Source organism: Camponotus vicinus, unplaced genomic scaffold (genome assembly GCF_025532165.1).
Source record: "Camponotus vicinus isolate PSW18456_S1 unplaced genomic scaffold, iyCamVici1.0 SCAF_10, whole genome shotgun sequence".
NCBI lineage: Eukaryota > Metazoa > Arthropoda > Insecta > Hymenoptera > Formicidae > Camponotus > Camponotus vicinus.
Window position 1 is genome coordinate 6,159,498 of NW_028141946.1, and position 27,840 is coordinate 6,187,337.

The 27,840-nt window shown below is 39.6% G+C and overlaps 2 long non-coding RNA genes across 2 annotated transcripts; one reads left to right on the forward strand and one right to left on the reverse strand.

Moving 5' to 3' along the window:
• The first annotated feature begins 314 nt into the window (after positions 1-314).
• LOC145960518 (uncharacterized) lies at positions 315-18,145 on the forward strand. The gene is made up of 3 exons (XR_014435386.1): positions 315-564; positions 14,568-14,655; positions 17,879-18,145. It is a non-coding gene; the product is annotated as an uncharacterized LOC145960518 (long non-coding RNA).
• A 1,571-nt stretch (positions 18,146-19,716) lies between these two features.
• On the reverse strand, positions 19,717-26,541 carry LOC145960753 (uncharacterized). The gene is made up of 3 exons (XR_014435454.1): positions 26,224-26,541; positions 25,350-25,675; positions 19,717-19,982 (listed from the first exon to the last, which is right to left on the reverse strand). It is a non-coding gene; the product is annotated as an uncharacterized LOC145960753 (long non-coding RNA).
• Positions 26,542-27,840: the final 1,299 nt, after the last annotated feature.

Consider the following 27,840-nt stretch of genomic DNA (forward strand, 5'->3'; position numbering starts at 1 on the left):
ATGCAATAAGTTTAGATCACGTATCTTGATTAAATGGAATTAGCAATATTATTGTCGACCGGGAGATGAAAAAATTATGTTGTATTATATGTTGCTGTTATATTTAATTATAATAAATCTCAGACAGCTGCCAAGCTAATCGTTAAAGATTAATCGTTAAAAAATAATCGTTAAAAAGTTATCGACAGTGATGCGCGATACTCTAGATACATTCCACTAGAATTTTCAAACGTGAATATGTTCACATGACTCCGAGTATATAAATTCGGAATTCCGGAATCGGACTAGACTAAACAGTCTAACGGAATCGGAACTAAAAATTAATCGTGTATTCGCGTGCAGTCAAGTCGAGAAATTTATGATGCAGATTTCAATCGAGTAAGTGTCAAAAGTACGGAATCGATCACTGTAATTAATATTTTATCGTTATGATATCGGGAGTGCCGAAAAAAGTATCGGACGATTAGTGTATCATGGACAAATGTGACATACCACATCGCCCATCATGTCTGATCATGTCTACCAAGTGAATTTGGAGCGATTGTAACTTTGAACATCATTAAAGTAAGTATTAATATAATTATTAAAAAAATAATAATTTTTAAAATAGTAATTTTTAAACTCATATTTTTTTATGAAATCCAAAAACATAATAAGACAATACTTGGAATATTTAGAATATTTTATGGTCATATTACGCAATGATGTACAGTAGATCATTAATACAGAAATATAAATAAACAATTGAGAGTTTATATGCAACAAATAATAAACGAAACACATTACAAGTTACTCATCTTACGATATCAACTCAAGTTTTGCCCCTTTTGTTCATCGTTTGTTTGTTTTTTTCATGGCATTTACACAATACTTACACGCGAAAACTTAATTAATTACGATTGCGCAATTCTAGCCAACGAACCAGAATAATTGCATTTTCTCTCTCTTTCTCTCTCTTTTTGCACGGCATTTTCAATTAATCGTATATTCTCAGTTAATTGCACAAGACGTTTATACTTGTAAAGGAACAGTAAACGATGAAGAAAAGAAAAATTAGCGCACAGACACAATATATATGTGTATATATGTAGCTATTTCTGTATTAATAAATTTCAAAATTTCTCTTTTAAAATATTTTAAATTTAAATAAATATTTTTCGTAGTTTTTTCGTTTTCACGATGTATACTCTATTGCACATTTTGAAAGCTATTTATACACTTTATTAATGTTTCAAGCGCGGACATATTAATCGACATCTCAAATTATGTTCACACGAATCAATGATTCAAATAAATTTTATTATATAATGAAAATTTTATTTTACTATTATTATACATTTATGTCGCTATGTATATCATTACATAGATTTTCATTATAAATATATATTCATAGGAATAAAACAAGAATGAAAAAAAGAAAGAGGTAAATCTCGATACTATTGTTGAAAATAACATCATATTTGAAAATAACATCATTTAAATGGAGTAAATTTGCAGTTAAATGTAGAACTTTTCGTTTTCAAACGCATTTTCTTGTATAAAGTTATCTGAAGAAATACTATCGGACTCTAATAAATATTAAATAATAAATAAATATTAAATAAATTTTATTTGATAAAATTTTTTTTTAAAACGCATTAAATTTCGAAACTAAATGAACTTCCATTCGAATTAATTTCGCCGAATTTGAATCCTCCCAAAAGCAACACTATAGATTCTTGATAAAATAGCACGGAGGCGTTGGTAAATTCATGTAATTTGATTCGGTTAAGTTAACGAACCGTGTCGCTTGCAACATTCGTAGTTCAAGTTAACCAAACAAAGGACCATTAAGTATGCTAATGTCTGTCCGAGCTGGATGCGTTCACGAGATAAGTGTGAATGTTATAAGTACTGCAAATATTAGGATTTTTTAAAGTCTGTTTATGAGATTAGTTTATCATATCTCGTTAGAAACATGATAAATTGTCTGAAATTTTTTTTCTAAAAATATCTAAAAAATCATATTTTTATTAATATATTTATGAAGCGTTTGGCATTAAAAGAAAGAGATTCAATAAAGATTAATTGATTAATTAATCTGAATTTTATAATGTATCAGAGATTGAGATGCGTTTCGAATTTATATTGTACAATATATAATGTATATTTTATCATTTCACATTATTTTCTTATACAGAGAAATAGCTTATATAATGTAAGCTTGATTTTTTTAACAAATACATAAACAGTATATATGTATATGTATATTTTTTTCTGTTTATTTTATTTATTATAATGAAAAATATGAGAGATGTAAAACTATAAATTGTTGTAACCATCATAATAATTTGTCCATTCTATTGCAATTTACATTTTATTTACAATTTTCGCACTTAATGATCTTTAAAGGATTTCTACCATCGTCACAAAATATATCGTACCTTTTGAAAAGCTTTGAAAAGCGACGCGCAATATTTCTATCGATTCGTGTGTAATCGTGCGCACGATTTGCATGCTTCCATTTGTAAATGATGTCGACCGCGATATCGCCAAAATCGGCGGATACGCATACGCGACTTATCTCGCGAATATCCATCAGCGTAATCCGCAGATACGCGCTCGAGGACGCGCCTATTAACATAAAAGCGACGTATCTCTCGATCAGAAAGCCACGAGAGGCACTAATTCATCTCGCCGTTCGCTTTTACTTGCATATACTACATATATTGCTTACCTAGCATCTGGGATCGGGAAACATCATTTGAACGAAACATGCTAGCGTATCAACTTTTCCTATCACGTCGATCATGTTCTCCTCGCGAACGTATCACCCTAAACGTGTGTACACGCGTGCACTTTTCAGATATAAATCTTTGATTACCTACAGGAAGACCTATGCTAGCGTCGTCGTATATTTACGTTTCTTCCTCGTCTCCTTGTTTCTCTTCTTTCTAAGCGGTTCTTTGAAGAGTCAGCACACTGCTGTATCTTTTACGATAATACGATCCGATTCCTAGTTCCTTGCCATCGGCCACTTTGACTTCTGTATCCTGGGTGGGTCGTTATCGATTTTAAATCATCGCGACATCAAGCGCAGCGCTACGAGGATTCTTCTATGCCCTATGGGAAAGAATAATGTTAATTTTTCAGAGACTCCCCCTCGTATACGCACATTTCTCCCTTCACGAGCTATATCCCTAGGCGCTACAACTAAGGGTATTTCACTTGTCCATTATTATTCTTTGGAATAATTTATCTCTTCTTCCTGTTATTGACGTGACCAAAAATTGCGTGTTGAAACGATATATTACAGTACATTGCAAATGAAGAGAGATTTATGCAAAACCTTGGAATGTCTCACGAAAAATTATCATTTATTTGTATTATATTCTTTTTAAGAGGTCAGTGTCCTGTTACACGATAGTGTGGCGGCGACAACTGGTCCGCTGGGAAAATTGCTTTAAGCAAATTCGTCGGCGAACTTGGCGAACAGACGGCTTATTGCGATGCGAAGAACCGCAGCGAATTAATTTCGAGGAACTTGTTAGACCCGTCGTCATTGCATGCGTTACCGAGCAAGCGCCGCGGATTTAATTATGCGACTCACGTAAGCGCGCGAAGAAACTTTATGCCACCGTATATTTTATAATTATCTTACAATTATAACTATCTCTCGCAATCTCGTATCATCGCTCGATATTTAAATCGGGAACTTGAGATTGGCATTAAATACGCGAAAATGAGAAGTATGCGTCTTCTTTGCTTTTATTCTTTCGCCATTTCGCGCGTATCTTACCCAGCGGTGTTGGAAGATGCGACGCTATGGGACCTCGACTTTGTCATTCCGTTAATCGCCGCTGGCGATGTCATCGTGGAAAGTTTTGCCGTTCGCCCGGCGGGATAGATGCAGTCAAGAAAATCCGCACTTTTCTAAACGACCCTACTTTCTTGGTAGTTCCCTTCGAGAGATCGAGCGGTCGCGCTCCGTAACGAAGAAACTAGATTTACTCCTGCAACTTTATACGCCGTGCTCGTTGCTGCCGGAAACTCCCTCCGTGCCTTTCGAATTACGATGCTCTCGATTGATTCGATTCGATTCGCAATTCGACGCCGCACGCCCGCACTTTACGCAGCTATCGTCACATCCTGTCGATTATTGGTGAAGAAGAGTCTACGCATGATCTCGAAGCGTGACCACCCTCGGCGTGACTCACTCGTCATCTCGCGGACTCATCCCCTGAATCGATAGCCTTAGCATCTTGTCATCGTCGTCGTCATAATATTTTTATAAGCCACACGAGGTCAAAGCTCGACAATTTTATTTTAATGAATCTCGACAGTTTACAATCTTTCACATATTTGTACGATGATGAAAAATGTATAGCGAAATGTATAATAATACAATTTGCAGCAGTGAATAGCAAAAAGTTTCGAAATCGCTGGCACTGCAATGCAAAACGCCGTATTCGGAGCAGTTCATCAAAACTAGATAAAGTATCCGCTCCAAGTTCACGGGATGTTTGCCCTGCGCTTTTTATTTTTCTTCGCAGCCCCGTTCCGCGTTTCCGTTCTTCCGCCGGCGTATCTAGCGCAACATAAACGAGTCGATTTTTCTAGCGAGAGAACTCGCGAAAAAGTGGAGGAAGAGCGATGTATGCAAAGTGGTGCGGCCGACCTTGAAGGAAACCGAAGTTGGACGATAAATTTCCAAGCGACGCCGGCAGAGCCACGACGAGTCGCGGGGGCCAAAGGGAATCACCCTGGTGTAACTTTCGAGCACGTTGATTATAATTGTGATTTATGCCAGAGACTTCGTCCCTTTCTCTCTCTGTCTCTCTCTCTTCCCTTTCTCTCTCTTTTTCTCTCTCCTCTTCTTGATTCTCTCTTTCTCTCTTTTCTTCTTGCTTTTTGTTTATATCCTCTCCTCCAACACTCGCTTCTCACCCTCTTTTCTTTCGTTCTTGTGCTTCTTCTGCTTCTTCGCTACTGTATCAGCGAGGGGTTATAGACGATGCTCGATGATAGAACACGCATTAGGGTGTTATTACGAGTCGCTGTATTGCTAAAGTTCGAGAAGTATGCGCGGATCGTTGAAGACTAACGTACTTGGGGAAGAAGATAGAATGGTCCCTCAAGCTGGTGTAGTCAAAGTAGTTACTATATCGTCCAGTGCAATCCGTACACAATGCCAATTGTGTGAGCAAGACTTAACTTTGCATAAATTTGCATAAGACTGAGATTTTCAGATAGCCTTCCTTCGCCATTTAATAATAGAATGGTGCTTGTTGACTGAATATACGAGATTTCTCCATACATACAACCTAGCGTAACTCTCCGCCAAATAATGTATTTTATTAGAAACAACATAGAGTGCAAAATTAGTTGAAATTTGTTAAAGTAACAAGAAACTGTAGATCAACCGTATTTTCAATTTGAAACTATGGAAATGTTCGCATTTGAATTTCTATTTTTCGCGGCAGCTCCTGCAAGTCGTTTTCCATGCATAACAATCATTTCATTATCCGTGAACTACAACATAGGGTCCTTTAGATTTTCCAGTTGAGAACTACATAAACTACGTGCCATGTGTGAATCGCAAAGCACGCGCGAGAAATTCTTCGAGTATCCCTGAATTAAGATAGTTTCAAGAGTCATAGAAAGTTCATGTAAAGTAGAACAATTTTGAGACATCATCGTTGTTCTCCTTGAATTTTTTGCATCGTCTTATTTTATATAAATATATAAAACATCTATTAATATTCCATCACTTTATATCATTTTATATCATATTTTACTAATGTGAATTATATAAAGAGGAGAGAAAGAGAGAAAGAGAATGGACTATACATGTACATAAAATTTTACGATAATATGTATGTAATTAATATGTGATTTCCCCCGTAAATATTTTTTTATATTATTATATAAATTTTTATTGCCCGATTAAAAAATGAAAACTGAAAAATAGCATAAGAAGCATATCTTGTCAAGATTCTTACATGTCACTAGATGCCTCCGTTCCTCTATGATCCGTGACGAACGCCTTTCTTTATGTTTATTTAATCAAGATTCTCCGACAAATGTCACGGCTTTTCCCCTCTAGTCCCTGCGGTGTCACGACTTGATGTCCCTTCACGGTTTCGCATCCACTGGATTGAGGGGATAGTATATACTATTCCCCCTTTTATCAGTACTGTATGGAAAAAGGGAGGAGACGAAGAAAGCTGCCTAATTTATATAGAAATCACTTCAATTTTGTAACTTTAATATATTCTATCGCTCATACATGCCGACAATAGCAATCGAATCATTGACGAATTAACGAATGAAATATGATTTCTGTTGTATATCGCATAGAAGCACTATAAGAAGATTCAATTAACGGCGCGCAATAATTGTTCCGCAGCAAGTCATTATGTGGCAAGGTATTTGACGTTTCTAAGGTAACGGTTTCGTGCTCACGAGGGTCCAAACGAACAAATATACGTTCCTGCGTTTCATCCGTTCGGCAAACGTCAACCCCTCGGACCGCGCTGTCTGTCATTCCAGACTTTGGGGATGCCAGACAACGAGATGCGGAGCCGTGCGAAAGAGTGAGCGAGAAAGAGAGGAAGGAGAGAGAAACAAGGCAGGGGACGACAAGGATCGGTAGAGTCCGGGAAAGAGACAGGATGTAGGTATTGTCTGCAGGAAATGGAACGAGGGTTGCGCGCAACATTCGCTCGCGAGAGGGATGCGAAAGGAGCGAGCTCGAGCTGATAATCCCGAGAAAGAACGGCTTAGCGGCTAAGTTGTCGAGCTTATCTTGTGCTTTTTGCTTCGAATGAAAGTGATGCAACCCACGCAGTGTAAGACATCGCGAGCGTTCTCTTTTTCTCGTTTTTTCGCTTTCGTAAATGTGCAATTCAACATTAGAAAATTATTACTCGCGCGCGATAATGTTTACGAATAAGAGGTTTAATAATGGGTCGATTGTTATAGTCACGCGTTACATCCACTCGCGATATTAATAATTACATAGAAGTGGTGATAGAGTCTGTGGAAGAAAACCAATGAGAGAGATTGTATTTCTTTTATATTCTCGGGAGTTGCGAGAAAACTTTCCTCGTTTAGTCCTCCAATTTGATAAACTCTCGCGTGAGGCCAGTTACTCCTTTCCGCTTCCTTTACTCCGGATATACTTCCCTCTAATCAAATAATTCCCCTTTTCATCTAATATACGAATGGACTAAGTGTCTTGACAGCGCGAACTTATCTCCTTTCTCGGATTTGGCCGATCCGACAAGATACACGAAACGATATAGAACTTGAGGTAGAATGGGAAAAAATTGGAAGAAATCATATTTGCTGTAAAATCTTTATGCGTGTATAAAATATCTTTCATACATAAGAGGACCGGTATATTTTTTATGACATTCGCAGCACGAAAGAATATTTCCGACGATCCTTTGCAACGTCAAACATCTTCCGATGATCTTCTCCTTCAAATAACCGTAGTACACCATTATATTGAGTACAATGTCTCCGCAGCCAGGCACTCGTCCAATATTGCCTACACCCGGAATATTGTCTCAATGTGGAATTTCATATCGTGTATGACGGAGATCGAGGAGATTGAGGCTCCACGGAAGACACGAGAAGACAAATCATCGAATGTCGGGATTTTTTTTTACGATTGGATCATATCGCGCATTATTGCTGTGCCGATAGTTGGCGCATCGCGACGGAGAAAGCTAGAGAAAAAGAGGCATCAATGAAAAATATCCGTCGCGCGGCAAGTCTCAGCTTGCATTTTTCAACGTCGAAACTTCTTCCTCGCTGCCGGCCCCGCGGGACGCTAAACGTGAGAATCGGAAAGAAAGTCACAGAAAGAAACTCCCTCGGCGTCCCCAGATGGACATTTACAAAAATCTCAAATCAAAAGTCTAAAACACCTCCGAGCTGTGTCCCTATGAAAAATTTCTCTTACGCTTGTCGGAAAATGTGAAAGCTCGCGAGCCGCGATAACGAATGCCGGGAAACGCGTCTTCAATGATGAAAAAGTTGAGATAGTTTTGTTAATTTTTTATCGAAAACACGTGTGCAAAGATTTTGTCGCCCCTATGAGACCCGTGTCAACCCTGTTGAACTTTGAAATCGTTAACATTGACAGGCAATTACCTAGACGTCAACCATGCGTGTTTATGTGCATCATTATTCCGTAAAAAATATATTTAGAAAAATATTTTTATATATTTTAAATTTTGTGAAAAATAATGCAAACTTTTCTTAAAAAATATTTAAAAAAAAACAATTTTCGCATATTAAACTTATTATATATTCAGTAGCTATTATAAAATGGATTGCTAGAATAGAATAAATAATCAATTTTTAATCATCAAAGACAATAATTATTTATATATGTGTTAATATAATATATGAAAATATTATACATATATGCTTATATGTATATATCTTATTTTATTTGCCGCAAACATAAATATTATCAATATTCAAATAATGAGAATGAGAATAAAATTTAAAGCAACGATAAACTTGCGACGGAGATGGAAAATTAATGGATATAGAAAAATTCTCTAACAGATACGGGCAGCAATTCTCCATTTATCATTTTCCCAAAATATAAGCACCAATATCGAATTATCTCAACGATCCTCCATTCTTTTTCAAAGTACAATTTCCATACTTCAAGTACGTTCCATTCAAAGTCTCGCCGTTTTTTCAAGTATCTCGTTATGCTGCATACGAGAACGCAACAGGACGGGCATTAAAGGAGATGAAACGATACGCACGTGACACAGATTTAGATAAAATGCGCCCTACAAGACATATCATGTACATGTACACATGCGTGTGTCTATGCGTGTGCGTAGGCGGGCTTAAGCATGGAATTATAGAATTAGAATCGGCGATTGCGATATCCCTTTATCGTGCGGTAGCACTACGCGGATCCCGGACATTTTCGAGAGGATATCTCTCTCTCATCCCCGGTTCTCCCTCGATCCCCTAACCGACCCCACAAACCCGACGTCAGAGACAGAGGAGCAGAACGAGACGGGCGTGTGCGCGACCGAACGTGGTTCGTGTTCCGAGTCCCGAGGAATAAATCCGCTCGTACTCTCGACGTACACGCGGCGACGGCAGCTACGCCGGTTAGCGCGTACACCCACGAGATTTCCATAATTTGAATTGTAAAAGTATTCGGGCGCCAATTGCAGCCTCCGAATTTATGCAGTCCACCCTCGTGACTCTCGTCCCGGCTATCCGTCGCACGATAACGCGCGACTGTCCCTTAAGGCGGACTTTACACATGGGAAATATCGACGCGCGCTCGTCTCGCGAATTTAAACTTGAATGCGGCCCCTCGAATTAAGCTCTTTTACGGCGAATTATCGCGAGTTGCTCGGCGAAAGTTAATTAGGCGGTGCGGACTCGAGACGAAGCCGTCTATCAGAATAATTGCGCGCGTAAAAAAGTTTCGCGATGGGCGAGCCATTCGATCGTCGCGAACGGCAAACTGTTTCGCGCTACTTAATTATGCGGTACTTCTTGAAATTATAAAAGCAATCGATCCAGCCAAACCGCGCGACGTGGATTGAAACTAATTAGTACGATATTTTTATCTGAGAGCGCACTTCGAGTTTACCGTTTCTCTGCTCCTTGTTCGACTTCGAAAACGGAACGTAGATTACAGTGTATTCTCGAAATGAAAATTTATGTGAACCGCTCGTCAGAGAAGACCCTCTTCCCCAACCTACAACGGTGTTAGCATAAAAAAAAGATCGAGTCGACTCCATAAAAAATGACGTCGGTCCACGATGACGATGCGGGACTGACAGCGAACGGGGCGATGCGGGTTGTATGGTGGGCGCGCTCGACTTTTAAATTGTTGCCTGTCTGAGAGACAGGTGAGGACTTAGGGGATTGGGATGATGAAATACAGAAATGAGATACAGTAATAAGGGACAGAATCTAACGTTACCTACGACGATGAAATAACGAATTTCGAGAGAAGCAACACCAAGAAAAAATCCTCGGTGACAAACCGAACAAATCATTTTCGTAGGAAAAGTCTAATATATTCTGCGGTAGTGTAATTACTCCTCGCATTTTAATCCCATATCTCATTGTATCTCGATCTGGCCGCGCGCGTGAGCGTATCACCTTCACACGCATTGATCTTACACGCGAGTTACACGCTGCGTTCGCCGTGGCTTCGACGGCGCATAATGAGCCAGTGTCCGGCGGGCAGAACGAGTTAATTAATCCTCCAGAGACGGCGCACGTTATGCGTCACTCGATAATTACGCGCGCAACTGCATATGCGATCTCATGTGCCGGATCGTATCGCGAATTTCCTCTAGCGAATCGAAGAGAAGACAACGATAGCATACTTATACCGACAACACAAAATAGCGACAGCAGCAAATATTGAGAAAAGAATACCAAGGAACACAAAAATATTAAAATATTAATTTATCATTCTACTCCCTTTCTTTTAATATACGATGCAATTACATTGTTCATGTGTCTTGGACATTTGTCAAGTGCAAAGCCTTTAATCAAAAGGTCAAAGGAGAATACTTTCGATCCTTTGGGACTTTACGGCAAAAAGAATTTCATCTAATCGAGCTCATTAGTGGTGCTACTACCGACTAGTAACCGCGAAGATGGGGGAAATAGAGTTTCACAAGCTGAACTCTCTCTTTCTCCCCTCTTTCTCTCTCTCTCTCTCTCGCTCTCTCTTTAAGCGAAAAAGTAACAGGAAATTCAATTCGGTCGTGGACTCCGGGGAAATTCATTTATCGTGAGAAATGTTAATTTAGTACGACGACCGTGATACCGGGGAAAATTCTCTGATATTCGCACAACGACACCGGAACCTGCCAATTGGATCCGAGATTGCAAAGCGCGGTGCAATAAGCCGCCAGAGCTGTTACGCGCCGGAATGGCATTCTGGTTGCGGGTTCAATAATAAACATAATTATAGAAAAAAAGATTATTTTGCCGACTTGCATTATTCATTGCGTGCCAAGTTTTAATTTAAAATAAATATTCAAGTTCTCGATTACGAAATATTAATCAAAAACATTTAAATGCAAATCGATTAAATCAAGATCAGGCTTTCCGAAATACGTATTACCTTCTTTACACATAAACTTATTCAGATATTTTTGATACATTGAAAACTTATACGAATTTTACGAGCACTTTAAATCATGTGTAATTAATAAGGGTGGAAATGCTGATGGGAACTCGGTGCCTAACCCTTCGCGTAATATTATCGTCTGAGCGAAATACGAGTGGTGTTAAAGGTTAACGTGTAACGCTCGGCGTTCAACAGCGTCCGCGTCGACGCGCAGAGAGGCAATTATCCTCGTCTAATTCTAGCCGAGCCGAGATGGAGTATTCGGCCGGTAACGAACCTGTCGCGCGTTTCCAGTCACCCCCGCAAAGTTGTCTTCTTTTTTTCCTTAGATTTTTTTTCCTCTTCTCGATACGCTCGATCGCGACACTCTTCTAGTTCTTCGCACGGATCAGACATACGGCAGAGACGTGCCGAGTAATTATCCTCAAAACGGAAGCGTACACCCTAATCCTCGGGGCCCTTCAACGGCGGTTGGTGGTCCCAGGGCGCGCGCACATTAACGGCATGTGTGCCGAGTGCGTGCGACGTGATTGATTCGCTCGGCGTGTGGCTAACTCAAATCAGTCCGCGGTACCCACGAGAATCACGGTTCTTCTGGCTCGCATTCCCGCGATACCACATGTACACGCGATCCCGGATACTTCTGTCGGCTTATATCAACGGCTCGCGTAGAGAGACCCCTTTTCGAGAATCTTTTCGAGAAGCGGGACCACCGTGTCACGTCGCTGTGGGTCCATCGAATCGCAGACTCGACAAAGAGGCGTTTTGTAGCGCGACTCTCGGAGTAAGAGAGCTCTTCGCGGTTGCAGCTGCCGCTAAAAGCGTCGCGATTAATGAATTTCTTTGGCAATTATTCAGCCATGTTTGAATGAAACTCTATTCAATTAGAATGCTTCAAATAATACGCCTTTATTTAAGATCGCTTTGGGAAATTGAGTGAGAAGAACACTCGGTATTTATTTTTGAAGTTAGATTGTTGCTTTAATAAATATGTATATTGCTTCAAATTAAGATAAGATTATTTATATATTAAAGAATGATATGTCCACGACACTGTGCGACACTGCGTCAAAAAATGTACATTTATGTTTCTCCAAGTTAGACTAATAAGCGTTATTACTCAGACATGCTGACTGCTTTATGAGTTGCATATGATCTCGGAGCACGTGTGCGATTCCCGTCTTTAGTTGGCGAGGAACGTCCTCCCCGGTATATGTCAGAAATATGGAGCTCCGAGAAAAATATGGCATGTGGCTCTCAGACTGTAAAGTCTCTTTGTACAAGCAAACATTTCATTTATTTACCCAGAATTTCCGAATAAGCGAATGACTTTATCTGACAATTTATATATTTTGCAAGAAATAATATTTAATTTATCGATTTCTATTCTTTCGATATTTCTATTCGATGCAACGGACCTTAAAAATATATTGTATTTATCGAGCATTTCCATCTTGTTTACGACAATATGAAAAACAGAGATTTATCATGTTGCCAGAATTGAAGCTTTTGTTCACGTTTATAAAACTTGGAAAAACCTCTATTGATCGTTCATTATTAATTTTATCAAAAAATTTTACGAAGACCAATCAATAAAAAAATGCGATCGTCTACACGCGATATACGCGATATTGCGATACGTTTACAAGCATGCAACGTGCTCGATTCGCATACTACTAGCCAGGTCAAATAATGGCCATGTCGCGAATGCCAAAGTGTATGTGGGCGACGTTGTGTTACTCTTGCGCTTTTGCAAAACGCCGACGTTTCTCTGGCGTTTGTCAGACCTACGATACTCGGCTGCGTTGCGAGTTCTCTTTGAATAAACAAGCGTCTCGAGCAGCTACACAACGTTTACTCGACATCTTTGACGACTCTCCTCAAACTCTCATGAGCGTAATTGAACGCTTAATTAATTAACGCCATCTCCCATTAAGCAATATCAACTGTTGGCTTTATCGGAAAGGAAAGATAATTAATATCTATAACTAAATTTGCGGAGACATTTAGGAATATTGATAAATAATTAAGGTGTTTTCGTGCACGCGCGCGCACATTATGAATTACGAATATATGTATATTCCACTCACACAGCTTGATATTCTCTAAATTTAACCAAATCTATTTTTTTTAAGAGAAAATAAAGACGACAAAAGTTGAATAATTTTTTGACAGTAAAAAGGCATTTATAAAAAAATATACAATTAATTGAGAAAGGAGTTTTACAATCGGTCAACTTTTAAAAATCACAAAGATAGTTTAAATACGTAAATAATAAAAATATATATGTGTCTTATATATAATAAACAATAATAGCAAATTATTATAATTAGAATAAATAACAGTATCCTCGAGGATATACAAGCCAGGAACAACTGCTGCAAAAACGTAACGTTTACTAGATTTATGTTTGCTATCAAATAGCAAAATAGCATTAAATCTGATAAGAATATCTACGCAGAGTAACATTCCACGTTTAATTAAACCGTATAAGCGGTGGAGATAACACCTTTCCGTTTCACGACGATTGTCTGGCTTTGCTTCGGCTAAAATAAAGCGACACGTATTATTCGTTGTGTGTAATGATCGGAAGAAAGCCCGCTCTCGTTAAGTCGTAACATTTCTGCTTCTGGTTTTTGTGCCTCTGTCGTATCTTTTGTCTTCTTCCTGCTAATTGCCTTCTGCCGGCGCAATTTAATTTGCCCTCTCGCCCTTCCTGACTCTGACAAGTTCGCCTTGGAAATCAGCTTCACAAAACGCATTCCGGAAGTTACTGACGCAGACTTAGGGAGGAATGTATAAGGAGCAAGTTTTAATCCTTTGCGGTGAACATTTACATTTTAATGAAACGTTGTAAACGTTGTAAATCGTTTCGTTTGACTTTCTTTCATCTATTAATATCTTAAAAATCGATAATACATCCTCTCTGCTCACAAACATTGGATAATAATTAAAATATTTAAAATTCTGCTTAATATGAAATATTCTGTAAATAAATATTACGTTTACACTGTGATCAATGTAAAGGCACATTAAATTTTCAAAAAGATAATTAAAATTAAAAGTTCTTCAATGTTAAATAACTGTTAATTACATAAAGTTAAAAAATGCACATAATGCACTTTTATAAACATATTATGACATAATTATTATAATATACTAATAAATATATACAAGGCTTGCCATCTCTGCTTTAGAACGAAACAAAATTAAGTCAGCTTTGAGAAAGTTGACTACATTCGAGCTGTCAATTTAGCTGTCTAGATTACCAGCAGCTGAAAGCAAAATTTATGACATTATTAGTCATTAATAAAAATATAAGCGAGTAAACTTTAATATACTAGCTATGTATTAAATTTGCAAACATGTTAATTTAAAACTAGTTATATAATAGATAGCAATAACTATATATTGAAAGAATCTTTCGAACCTACAGATACAGCTTTCAACAGAGCGTCTGCGGCAAACTCGTGCGACTACCATTGCCGACACCTGTCTTCATCAACCTACCTACTGCCGACAATGTACAAAATATTTATAAGTATAGTTATATTGCAATTATTATAATATAATAATTATATTATTTCATGTATTAAATGCATTTAATAAGACATTTAATAAGAAAATATTAAATTTATTGCTATATAAGTCATCAAAATTATTATTCTAGCAACTTTAATTATTACTGTTAGTGCGACAAAAATAAAGAAATAATATAAAATTAATGTAGAATTATTAAATTAATAGCATCTTAATTTTTTGTGAAAATTTATCAAAAATAAATTTAAAAAATATGATTGATACAAATGTTTAAAATACAAAAGAATAAAAGAAGTTTAAGTTTTTTTTATATTTGTATACTATGGCATATGTAGAAAAAGAGTAAAAGATTCATCAAAGGTCTATGGGAAAAACGATGTTGCCGTCAAAGGAAAATGATCGAGATACTTTGATTAGCAGAGTCTATTGTCAACCTAGTCAGCATGAAACGAATGACGGTTTTTTTTCCTCGTTTGAAATCAGTACACCGTGGAGAGGAAGGGTACTTAGAAAATCAGCATTACGAAGTAAAAGCAGCAGAGCATGAAGGGGGAATCCTACGACACAGGATGTACTCCTATCTTCCGTGTCTCCTCAGGCTCTAAGGCATATTGTTTATTCGTGGAAAGATCCGTCGACAGTGTCACTTGAAACAATGGCATTGATGTATAAGTACGTGCGAATTGCAAGATTAGATGCAGGTGCAAAGCTAATCATTATTTTGAGATCATCGAGCGAGAAATCGCGCGGGAAAATTAGAAAGATAAAAATGATTATTTATTATTATCATGTATCACGATGACGATATATAATAAGAATTTCCGAAACATATTTTACATTTAATAATATCTGAGATCTTTACTGTGAGATAAACGAGAATAACGTTATAAGATAGGAATGAATAATGAATCGAATATAATTAAGTGGTTGCAATATATTTTCTCTGAAATTGTATAATTATCTCTCATTATTAGTAACACTTGGATAACATCTTTTTTACAGTTTTATATTTACACTGAGCGAATTCAATATTACTAAATATTCCCATGGAACGGTATTCTCGATAGATAAAGAAATCACTGCACGGTGCTTTTTTTAGAATGCAATTCTTTTGTTTGTGATTCTCGCACTTTATGTTCCATATCTTCTTTTTGAACGCGACACGGTTTCTTGAGCCGTGTGTGTTGCCGGAAACGGTAAATTATTTCTTCTTAAATCACGAAGGCGAGAAGCTACTAATGCTAAAAATCAGGGGCGGATTACCTAAAAATATATAAATACCTGTTTAGTTACATTTACTATCATTACACGTATCTTAAAAGTATCAAATGGTATTCTATTCGTACATTACGATTAGTCGTGATCCACTCGCGAGATCATTCGATACAATATATATATATATATATTTTGACAGGTTAGATTTAAGATAATACTGATGATCGCTTATGATATCGACGTTAAACGAGTTTATGAAACTGGTTGCATACGATAGAATGTGGTTTCCTTATGAATAAGATAAAATACAGACAAGTATATACATACACATTTTAATTAGACAGGAAAATGCCTGGTACTATTATTTTTCTCTACATCAAGAGTACATTTATTAAAAAATAAAATCACATAGCATTCATGAATAACACAATCTGTATAATAATTCTATACATATTTTTCTAAACATAAATTGTTATAATTAATAATTATTAAATAATAAAAAAATTATTATATAATTAAAGTAAATTATAAATATTAATACATTTTTATATATTAAAAAGATTTATAAGAATAACGTAAAGTTTAATTCAAATTAATTTATGTTCTCCATCATCTTCCTCTGGTATATTCATTACAAGTGGCAGTAAAAAATGCTTGATGGTCGTAAAGCACAGTCTATTATTTAACTTGGAGTAGTCAGCGGACATTAGAAAAATTCGTGGCAATTTTTCACAAAATTCCAAATCCGTCCCTGGGAAGAAGCATGCCGTGCTCGAGGCACGAGCTATTGCTTCGATTCCTTCGAGGAAAGACGGAAAAAAATGAGAAAGAGAGAGAGAGAAAGATGGAAGGAGGAAAAAAGAAGAGTCTCGCGATGTGCGGAGTAAAGCAGTCATAGGAACGCGCAGAGACGTGGAAAGGAACAATGACTCGCGATGCCGGCGTTTACAAAGTATCGGTGGGGCGAGTTCGTAATTAGTCATAGTGCGATGCGCTAACAGCGGCACTCTGCAAGAGTGAGCCTCGCTCGTTCTCGTTCGTGCCACCGCGCGCGATGCTCTTGCCGGGACGAAGAGGAGAGCACTCGGCTTGATCTTCTACCGGGTGATGCGTGAAATTTACAACTCGTCGTTATTAAAATAGGGGAGGGGGGACGAGGGGGGAATTTAGATTATGTTATAAAGGCGGAATCACGTGCCAGCTTTTAATTATTTTCAGCTGAATAGTAGGAAATGGGACTCTTTTGCAAATATAAATATTTATTAAGCACGAATTATATGTGTGTAATAGTCACTTATAAAACCAATTAAATTAATATATTTTATATCTTTTATTTAGTTCATCTTTCGCATGAAATATCAACTTGTTGATGTTACCCCAATTTAGAACATGTTATTAAAGGTAGTTTTTCTGCCTTTCATGTTGGCTGCTTATGTATCTGTAGCTTGAAGATATTTTTAGCTTTAAGTACGTTGATCAAAGCCGCATTGAGATCTTTAGACGGTACGCCAAGAGAGAGCTTTTATCCTTTACAAATACCTTATTCTTACCTGACGCTCAATGAGCGATGTAACGCGTATAACGGGCCTGAGATACTTGCATTCAAAAGTCCTATCCGAGTCGATCTACGTCGACCGCGACTAACGGCTCGTCGTATATCTCGTAATTAAACTGGCATAAGTAAAGTTCACGAATCATCGGCCTCGAGTTACTTCTTAATTAGTTCGACCTTACCATCAGATTTCTTTTACGATCTGTCAGTATAAAATCATATGCAACCATCTGTCGGCTTGCGATAGATGATTTATCGGTTCGTAACATTAACGGCGAACTATACCCTTTGCCGTAATATCTACTTTATTATTTTTGTATTCGAATCTTAAAATATGTCATTAATATCATTTTTTTTAAATATACACTGTACGCAATAAAATCTATATAATGCCAAACTAGATATCAAAGATAGATAGTCATCATCTCTCGTATTTCCAGGACACTCCATAAACATGCACCTGCGACGAGAACGCGCTATCTACCACCTCGACCTGACGGAGCGAGTAAGAAGGGTTGCAACTCGGTGGCGCGGTCGAGTTCTCCAGCGGAGCGACGCTGAGGAAGGCTTCGAGGATAAAGAGGGACAGAGATGAGGGACAAGCACCTCTCTGGAAGAAAAGGAGAGACTCGGCGAAAAGCGGCAGAGCGAAGCCACAGGCGGCCAGCCGTGTCTCCGGCGGCGAACTCGGTCGTCGGCAGGCAGGTAAGCAGGTAGGCAGGCAGGCAGGCAGGCAGGCGAGTTCCCTTGCCAATCTGCCGCGGCGTTTCCACTTCTGTGCGCCTTTCACGCGCGCGACTCCGACTCCGCGTGGTGCTCGCGACTCGACTCTGGCCGCGGTGCGCGGGTACCATTTACCTGTCGTGCACACATCACACGCAATGTGTGTTCTATCGGTGGCGAACAACCCGCCGCGTCGCGGTGCGCTGACCTTTTTGCCGGCGAATGGAGCCGCGGAAAAATCGCGTGCGCGCTTCGTTGCCTGCGCTACGAGCGGAGCGGAGCGCGGCCGCAAACGAGCGTGCGTGCGGCCAGGTACACGATGCACGCGCGGAAAATAATCCGTCGTCGTTACCGTCATTACGCGCGACGAGACGTCGCGATTATCGGCGCGCGGCAAATGGTGATTGCGCTTTTAAACGCGAGCGTTTTTCGCCGGATCGTCGTCGCGGGTAATCGCGTATCGCGCGAGATACACGCGCGTAGCGGAAATCGCGATACGCGATTCGCCCGGCGAATCCGCGGTTCCGCGCGCTGAATTAGAAAATGCCTGGGTTCCGCGGCCACCTATTAGCGTGTGCACGCTGCTTCTTTTCCACGACTTAAATTTCCCGTTGCCGGTTAATAATCCGATGCGGCATTACAAGCGGGAAGGCGCGCAACCGCGTCTTCCTCGCGTACTGACGGCGTCGACCGAATGAATTCTTCCTCGCATAAATCGTCTTACACGGTCAATGCTGATCGCTTGCAATTATGGGATATTGCACTCATGGAATGATACTTACTCGAGTTAAAAAGGAAATCGTGCGAGATAGAAAAGAATAACAGAAAATAATTATACATACATATCTATAGGAATTACAGGGAACACAGCAAAAGATGATTTGTATAGAACGTATTAGAATTTAGAGTTTGTTGTTATATAGAGATATCTTCAGTATAATGGCAAAAACAAAAATTTACAGACATATATACGTAAATGAATGGAATTTGATTGTTGAACGAAACTACCAAAGCATTAAAATTCCCTTTGTGCGTGAATCGTATGCTCGCGCTGGCATGACACGCTTCGAAAATTATTGCCATGCATTATCAGTATCGGTGTCTGACATCTAAGAACGATATCATGATACAAAGTTGCTTTTTAACCCCCTTCTTTAATTCTTTAATAAGTTGAGAGAAAATGTAGCTAAGAGGTCGGTCAAACTATAGCTTTAGATTATTTCAACGTAGTTGTAAGTATTATCGGCGTATGCATCTTTATATAGGATCATCAATCGAAGGGCTCGAGGAGCCGGTTTACTGACAAGATTAAGATATGCTGCATCCTAAGGCGTCATTATTTGTAAGAAGCATAGTACTCTGGCTATTTAAAGCGCGAAGAGATAAAAAAATTACGGAAAGTTAAAAACGAGAGAAAAGAACGCTAATTGATAAAATGTATATCCGTGATGACTTGATTCTATGAAAAGATAGCATGAGAGATCAGAAATAACCAACAATTATCTACTGTTTTACTAATTGCAACAAATCTCTTTTCCTTTTTTTCTATCTTGTCTTTTTATTTTGATTGTACTATTCTACATGTCTAAAATTATGCGTAACACATATGTAGTTTTATTTTTTAAAAGACATTTTTAGAAGATATAATTCCAAGTTTCTCCAGATGACTCCGTGTCAAATAAAGCGATTTCTCTCGCTTACCTTCTCCACTTCAATTTGCAGCTGCAGGCTTCACCTGCGAAACAGTTTGTTGCCTGCGAACCACCGACACTGTAAGCCTTAACTGTTGAAGCGAGCCGAGCAGCGCGCATCATCCAACACCTGTTATATAAAGTTGTGAATTGTGAGTTAAGTGTACCATTTTGACTGTTTCGAGATGATGGTTATTGACATATATCAAAACATTCTGTTTATAATTTCTTATTGAATTGAATTTTGATCATAGATGTTAATAAATCATACGTAGAAGAAAAATACAATATCTTGCAGCATCTGATTGTTATTGCAAAACATAATAAATGTTCATATATACGTCATAAACTCAAAAAAGAAGATTAAGAACAATTATTTATCTCTAGAATTCAAATTTATTTTCTCAAGTAGAATTGAATTAATAATTTATATAATTCTTCATCCTGTGCATGCGCGTGTCATATTTGTGTGTAATTAATTTCATCAAAGACAGACTATATCGAAGCCGCGATAACTTCATGGTGGTTGTAGGGAATGTTTATCGCGTGTATTCGAGAGGGGAGAGAGGCACAAAATACACGCGCGTGTAGGGTCAGGGCCGGGAACCAGCACACGATAGCCGACTTCCGTCAGCCCGTAGAGTCGACAAAGAGGAATTCGTAATGTGGCGGAAATGTGATTCTCACAGGGGTGAACCGGGTGAGGTAACCGTCACGTAGGTACGAAGAAAAATATTCCACGAAGAATCCGACACAGGAACGCCGACTCATTTGTTTGTTCCGATAAGACGTTCCATGGAGACAATACGCGAGACACGTAAAAAAATCACACCAAACGCACCGTATTCCACGATAGCGTTTTATCTTTACGGTGTCACACCTTCGAAAGTGATGAAACGTAACAAGTTTCGTCATCAATTTTCCGAGATCGTTGCCGATGACCGAATGCTGGTGATATTCAAGATAATGATCGAGATTGTCTCAGATGCCGAAGTTTCACAATAAAGCATTTAAGATCTAGGGCGTTATCTCGCACACGACGCAATTTATAATCATGTGGGAATTTTTATCTGGCGCGATGAAAAGCGATAGTTAAAGGGCTCGGAACCGAGGTCATGCTTAACATTGTTGTAGCATTACGAGTTCTGGGACGTTTTCGGTGCATACGCCGCGCGGCTGCGAGATAGATGCGGGATAGCGGTCAGATGCTCCTCGCGGGTCGGGGAAACCAGTTTCTCGTGTGTAACAACTACAGGGGGTAACGAGTAGTGAGGTGACGCGAACCCGCGAAGACAAGTTGCGTCTCTCTTTACTCTTCTCCCTTTTGTGTTATTCTTGTCCCTCGGAAATGGATCTTAATACTTTGCTGGATACATAAGATAGTAGCTTTAGCTCGAGAAAGGACGCATTATTATTAATTAATCACTCCTGTGGCACAAAAAATGTAGTATTATGATTGCAACGACGAGATTTGCATCATATCGCAGTCGACATGTCGACGTTACGTTATTCCAAGTGGAGAAAATTTACGTTTTCTGTCACCACTAACCGCTATCAGTACCCACATGGTGGCCCTACTGGTTAGTGCAGGAAATAAATGGATAAAAGCAAACGGGCCAGCCAAGTTTGCTATAACGGTGTTTGCCATAAAAGTGATCCGGGCAATATCATGAAAACTTTCTTTGAAGCATCTATCGTATTAGAGAAATCTCTCTCGCAGACATTTATGTCGTGTATATTTTGCAGACATTTCTTAATGCATTTCATTGCTTAATAATTGCTGGAAAAATTTATATTACATTATTTTATATATACTATATTGTTATTACACATTATATTATACTGTTATTAATTTTATTATTCAATGAATTTTCTTATAAAATAATTTTATTTTCAAAGATAATACGCAAGAAATAATAAAAACATTTTCAAAGATAAATATAAACTAATTAAATATAAATTTTTAATATTTAATAAGAAAAATTAATTGTTAATCTAAAATCATTTTCTCGGTTGAATCAAATATCCTGCAAAATATTTTCTCTTTTGATCTTCGTAAATATATCTTCGTAAACATCACTCTAAGAACATGAAACTTTTGCCGTACTTTATTTTAATCTGCAGATCCTTCTCTTTTCTCGATAGCGTGACGAAAGCTAATTTATCGTGAAAAACATCCAGTAAATATTCTGAGACGTTGTTTTAGACTCCGCGTCTTAATTTCTGTTGGGATTTTATTTATAACGTCGCCAAAAGCTGCGTCGTCGTTAGCAGCATATGGTTGTATCAGTCAGTCAGGCGGGCAGGGCCGAAACTACGACTACACACCTGTCGAAGCCTGACAGTAACCTGTCGCCTTCGCGCATATTATGCTTTCTATGTTGGCGCACTGCCAAAATCGTCTCATCGTCGATAGAACTAGTCTCCAAGCTGAATGTTTGTCGCATATCCAACAAAATTAGACAGCAAGTAAATATTGCTGTCTGATTCTAGTCGTTCATATTTATCATGATTTACGTTTCAGACAAATAAAACTCGGAGCTGGACAGCTGCAAATCACATTAAATGACAAAAATTGACTACTGACTTATATCGTTTCTCTGTCTAACGATGTCGAATATTTGCACATGTGATACGAAATAGCGTCCTTGGCTGGTAGTCAAAAGATCGTGAAACCATGGCGCATCCGAAACTACGTTTCATCTAAGATAATGCAGTTATGGGAGAAGTCGTTAGGTAGGCGAAATCCGAGTACCGAGAGGATGGTCCCTTCTCTTGATCTCGGAGTTTGCGTGGGCGATACGCTCGGAGCGCCTTATGGTATTAAGAGGAAACGAATGTGCATAGTAGAGACTTTAACGCTTGCCGCTAACGACGCTGAGGATCTTAGGTCATGGTCAAAAGTACTCTTACGCGATTGCGGTGGGTTGGTTCCATCCATAGGTACCATAGAAAGGAGCGTTCGCGTTTGAGCACGACGTATGCGTTGCTCGCCAACGATTCGTAAGATTCGCGTGGGCGGTATTGTTAGATTGTTCTCATGGAAACGTGGTAAATGCGATAATGATCCGTAAAGTCCCTAAAGCAACAATGAATACGAAGGAACAGGATAGTGCTCGTTCTTATCCAAACAGGGCTAGTGCTAAGAAGTCTACGAACCTAACTGTATTTTTAAGACTTGAGAAAATTGCTCTCGAGGTATTAATAAATCACTAAGGAAATACAAAGGCTAATATGCAACGAAAGACGGATTAGAATGTGGAATGTTGTGTGTGTGAAAAATGAGATGTAGAAAACTACACAATCGGAATCGCTCGATCTTTATATTTCATATCCTTCATATTCTTCGAGATTAATTGCATTTGTATAAAAAAAGCGAGTATCTTTCGCAGAGTATTGAAAATAAATCCTTCTACGTGCGACTGTTCAGCTCTCCCATTCGTTTCTCCGGCGATTATCAATCCCGGAGAAGAGCCGAGGGTAACATTCCTCCACGAAGAGACGACTGACCGCACTACCCAACACCATCGTGCACGCTCGCGCGTCTAGATTTAAGCGCCGCGGTTTAGTACAGGGCGCCGGAGGAATTCGAGTCCCAACCATCTGCTCATGGCAGCGGCAGACTCTAGTGGTTAGAAATGCTCCCTCTTTCTCGTTCACGGCGTTACGGTGCTGAATGTCCGGTTAATGCACCTGCGTAGTCCGCAGCTCGCGAGCGGAACACCGTGAAGCGAAGCGGGAGGCCGCGCGCGATGGAAGGCGGGGGAAAATCACGTCCGTAGCTCCGTCGAGCAACTACCGATCCGGCGAAAGGAAGAAGCCGACGGTGGGACCAGGAAGACGTACAAGATGAAGAAGTCGATCACGTGGATCAGTCATCGCGAACGTTTCGACAAAGTGGGAGAAACGAGCCGCTGAACGATTCGCAAATATTAGCAATTTCTCTCTACTATCGCGATATAGACTCTTGGCTTAATTGAGTATTTCCGACATTGCATATTATTTAATAAGCGACTGGAAATATAGTTTTGACGAAGAGAAATATAGTTTCTATATATTTATCCGTGGTAATAAAAACGACGCAACAATTAGCGTAAGTTACATTTTTTTATTCTATATTTGCAGCATCGAATTTATCGAAAATTTAGACAGAATTTCCTGCTTAGCAAGTTTGGTGCTATTTCACACGCACGTTAGAATTTCTAAAAAAAAAAACGCTAAAAATTTTAGGAATTTGGAAATTGTTCCTTTTGATAGAAAAATTCACGCTTGGATTCGTTGTTTAGATTCTTCTTTTACCTGAATCGGAAAAAAAGATAGATACGTTTTAGCTCCTCTTTCTCTCCCTCTCTCTCTCTCTCTCTCTCTCTCTTTTCGCTATTCTCCTCCTCTCCTTTCTCTTTTTCCGCACCGCTCCACCATGCACCAATTCATAAAATCTCTGAAGCGAGCCTAAGCGCTCCACTAACTCGTCGACGAGTCGCTGACCTCAGGACTCAGCCGTGCGCATCAGCTGCATTTCTCCATGCACATAGACCAGTTGCGCCGTGCGATGGTCATGGTAATCCAGAAGAACCATGATGCACCGATGGATGTTAGATGAGAAAATGCGCGGAGAATATGGGAAAGAGGGAGACGGTGCACGTTATGTTGTTCACAAACACAACGAGAATATATTATCAACTACTTTGCAAAATCGCGCACGAACAGCGTGTGTCTTTGATGGAACAAGATGAAAACTTGCGTCCAATATAAATTCCATCGTTGAGAAGATTTCATGGAAGCGATGTTACCCAGTTAAAAAAGCAGTTTATCTGGAATCTTAAATTTGCAGATAAGAAAAGAAAAGTATGATATATTAAGAAATTTATTTAAGATAGTTTTTATCAACTATATAAAATCTTTATACATATCACATTATCATAAACTTTGTGATCATATTTGGCGAACAGATTTATCGCGTATTATCTTTTATATATTCTTATAATGTTAAAATATTCCCTCTTTCCCATACAGGATTTATATAAAATCTCTGGATAAAAAACGATGTAGAAACGTCGTTTTTTATTTCTAAATTGTAAAAAAAAATTTCATTTCTTATTAACATCCTCTTTAATGATTATCCCGAAAAAAATCCGCGATTACGACGGAAGATATTTATGCCGTAACACTTATATTTTGCTTTGGTCGGTCTAGTTATTGTCAAAAGGTATAAACCGCGCGCGACAAATTACCAAGGTAATTATCGTCGATACTAATTTAATAAAATTCGCGAATGGACCTGACGACGCGTCATCTCTTTGTTCGGTCGAAGAATGGAGTAAAGTACGTCGCATCGGCGATGCTTAATGACGACCCGTTTGAATGAGATAATGTCTGCCATGTCCGTGGGATGATGCGTAAGCGATGACGAAGGAACGTCTCTTCCTTCGCCAAATAAATGCGCTAAAAAGTTCGTTTAGAAGGACACAGAGAAGGAAAAAATATGAAGAATTACCTGTCATAATTTGTGTCCATTATGGTTCTCGTATGATTCGAGTAGAGTTTCTTGACTCTCAGAAACCGCCGTGTAAATTCTATCAAAGTCTATCTTGCTCTATACTAGGGTACGCTCATACGCCCCACTCTGGCGTAACTACACGTGAAAAGTCACGCTCTGCTGGATTCAGGTATAGTTAGTATCCGATGTACCGGGTGGGCAGTTGCGTCGACTTTTGATCGAGAGATTTTTATGATCGATTATTTGAATCGAGCACTGAATGAAAATTCGAAATCCACTCGACGTCTAGAAATAGTTGGCTTCTTTCTTACGTTGATCTGCTCCTAAAAGATTACGGTACATTGACGTAATAGAGAAGGAGGATGCGGTAAGGAGGATGCTCCGTTCTCAGAACGATGTATAGCCAACGACTATTGTTCATCTCCCGTGAGTCTTAATTCGTAAGAAAAATAAGCTCGCCTGGCCACAATCGCGCGGTCAGGGATTTTATTGCCCGTACAAACATAAACTCGCAGCGTGAACTCGCGAGCGCGGTTTATTAAATAAACCGTGGAAACTTATTCCCATGACGCACATGTAATCAGCGTGTAAACCACATATTACGATTCGGCGCGCGTATAATATCATTTGCCGGTCCGAAAGATTATTCATAATATTAATATAACCGTGAACAACATTAAAAGCCTATCCGATTGCTTGGAATCGAGAGCTATTCTCGTTTCTTTCCTATGCGTGTTTAAAGCTACCCGAACGGTTGTATCTACGAAAATATACGCGCATCCTATTTAAGGGATACCATCGTCATTGAGATAATTTCCACTTTATACTATCAGAATTTATATCATCACAACTCAATTCAGAGTCAACGTACTCCTGCAATTGCGTAAGTTCAAACCGCTAATGATTACGCCATTAATTGCTTGCACGGACGCGAGGTTCTCAATCGCTACCATGACGACGATACCGGAAAAAGCGACGACGAGGGTACCGTCACTTCTGGATCACTCAGTATGTGTACGTGTGTATCTCGTACACAACACGTAGCCTTTGCGGCGCAGCCTTTGCTATGTGCTGTTGGCCTATTCGCTCATTCCGAGCTGAGTCACACGCAGCGCACCGGGTTCTCTCCTTGTCTCTCTTCCCCACCTTCTCCCCTTTGTCCCACCACGCGTCCGCGTTCTCTCCGGGCCCCTCGGGCCCCTCCCCTCCCCCCGCATCCTCCGCCACCGCCACCGCCGCCCTACGTCCCACGGTCCCTCTCCGTCCCAACAGCGCGTCTTTCCTGCGGCCCCTGAGGCCGCAGGCTGGCTCCCCAGGTCGGCTGACCGAGCTGACTGTCTCTACGGCTGGCTGGCTGGCTGGCTTTGCCGGCGCAGCCACCCAGCCGGCCACCTTCCTCTTCTCCCGCGTGTATGCCGCCACTCGGCCGGGGTTTACCTGGCGTTACCTGCCAGCCTGTAGCCTCAGTTCACTCACGTCACTTCGAGCAACCGGTTCGGAGTCCTCTCGGTGTCCGCGCGCGCTTGCACTCGACTTTAAAAGCCTTTCCTCTCGTACCTGCCTTCCTTTCCTCCGCGTATGTACGCACGTAATCGCGCAACTCTTCTTCTTCGTCTTTGTCCTCGATTCGTCTCTTCTTCTTCTTCATCCTTTTCTTCGTTTACCATCTTTTCCCGTTTCTTTTCTCTTCCGCGTGCGCGTCGTTCGTACTCGGATATATGTTGATATTATTTAACATTGGTGCGCGAACTGTATCCTCTAGGAGAAAACGGTCGATTACGTCAAGATTTTTGCGATCGCTGAAATTGCGTTTTTTTTTTTTCGCGCCAACTATGGAGAGACTTGGCTGTGACTCGACCGGTTCGGACAACAGTGAAATTTTGATAGACCTCTCATAGCGGTACGTACCTGCGAAAGAAAAGGAGACGGGCACAACCAGCCTAGAGAGAATTGTAAGGAGGAGGTCATTACCGATAGCGATCGGCATCAGGTATATACTCATTCAGTACAGCGAGAGGGAAACGAGGGTAATCGACGGACGGATATTACTAAGATGGAAGGATTGATTAAATCTGATCGACATCTTTATCCCTTTTAGATCGAAACCGATCGACGGTCAGATCGACGGTAACTCTACGGCTGCGAGGCAAAAGATACTCGAGTGGAGGCAAAAAATATTTATAAATATCGCACCTGTCAAAAGTTTACATATCGCGAATAAAATTTTCCGCATAATTATTTTTCCAGATCGAACAAAATTGCAATGCGTTCTCTAAACGCATTCTTAGAGATTAGAGGAAACGACCGTATCCCGCGACTGAATATCGGTGTTTTTGTTGTCGGTGGTAATGATCGCCGCGGTGAAATCTATTTCTTTGTGTCCGCGAAGGGGCACATTCCCAACGGTTTCTCTTTCTTGTGTACCCGAGATTTTCATCGGGTCAGTGTCCTCGGGAATCGGCGACCGTTATTCGCCGGCTCCGACCTC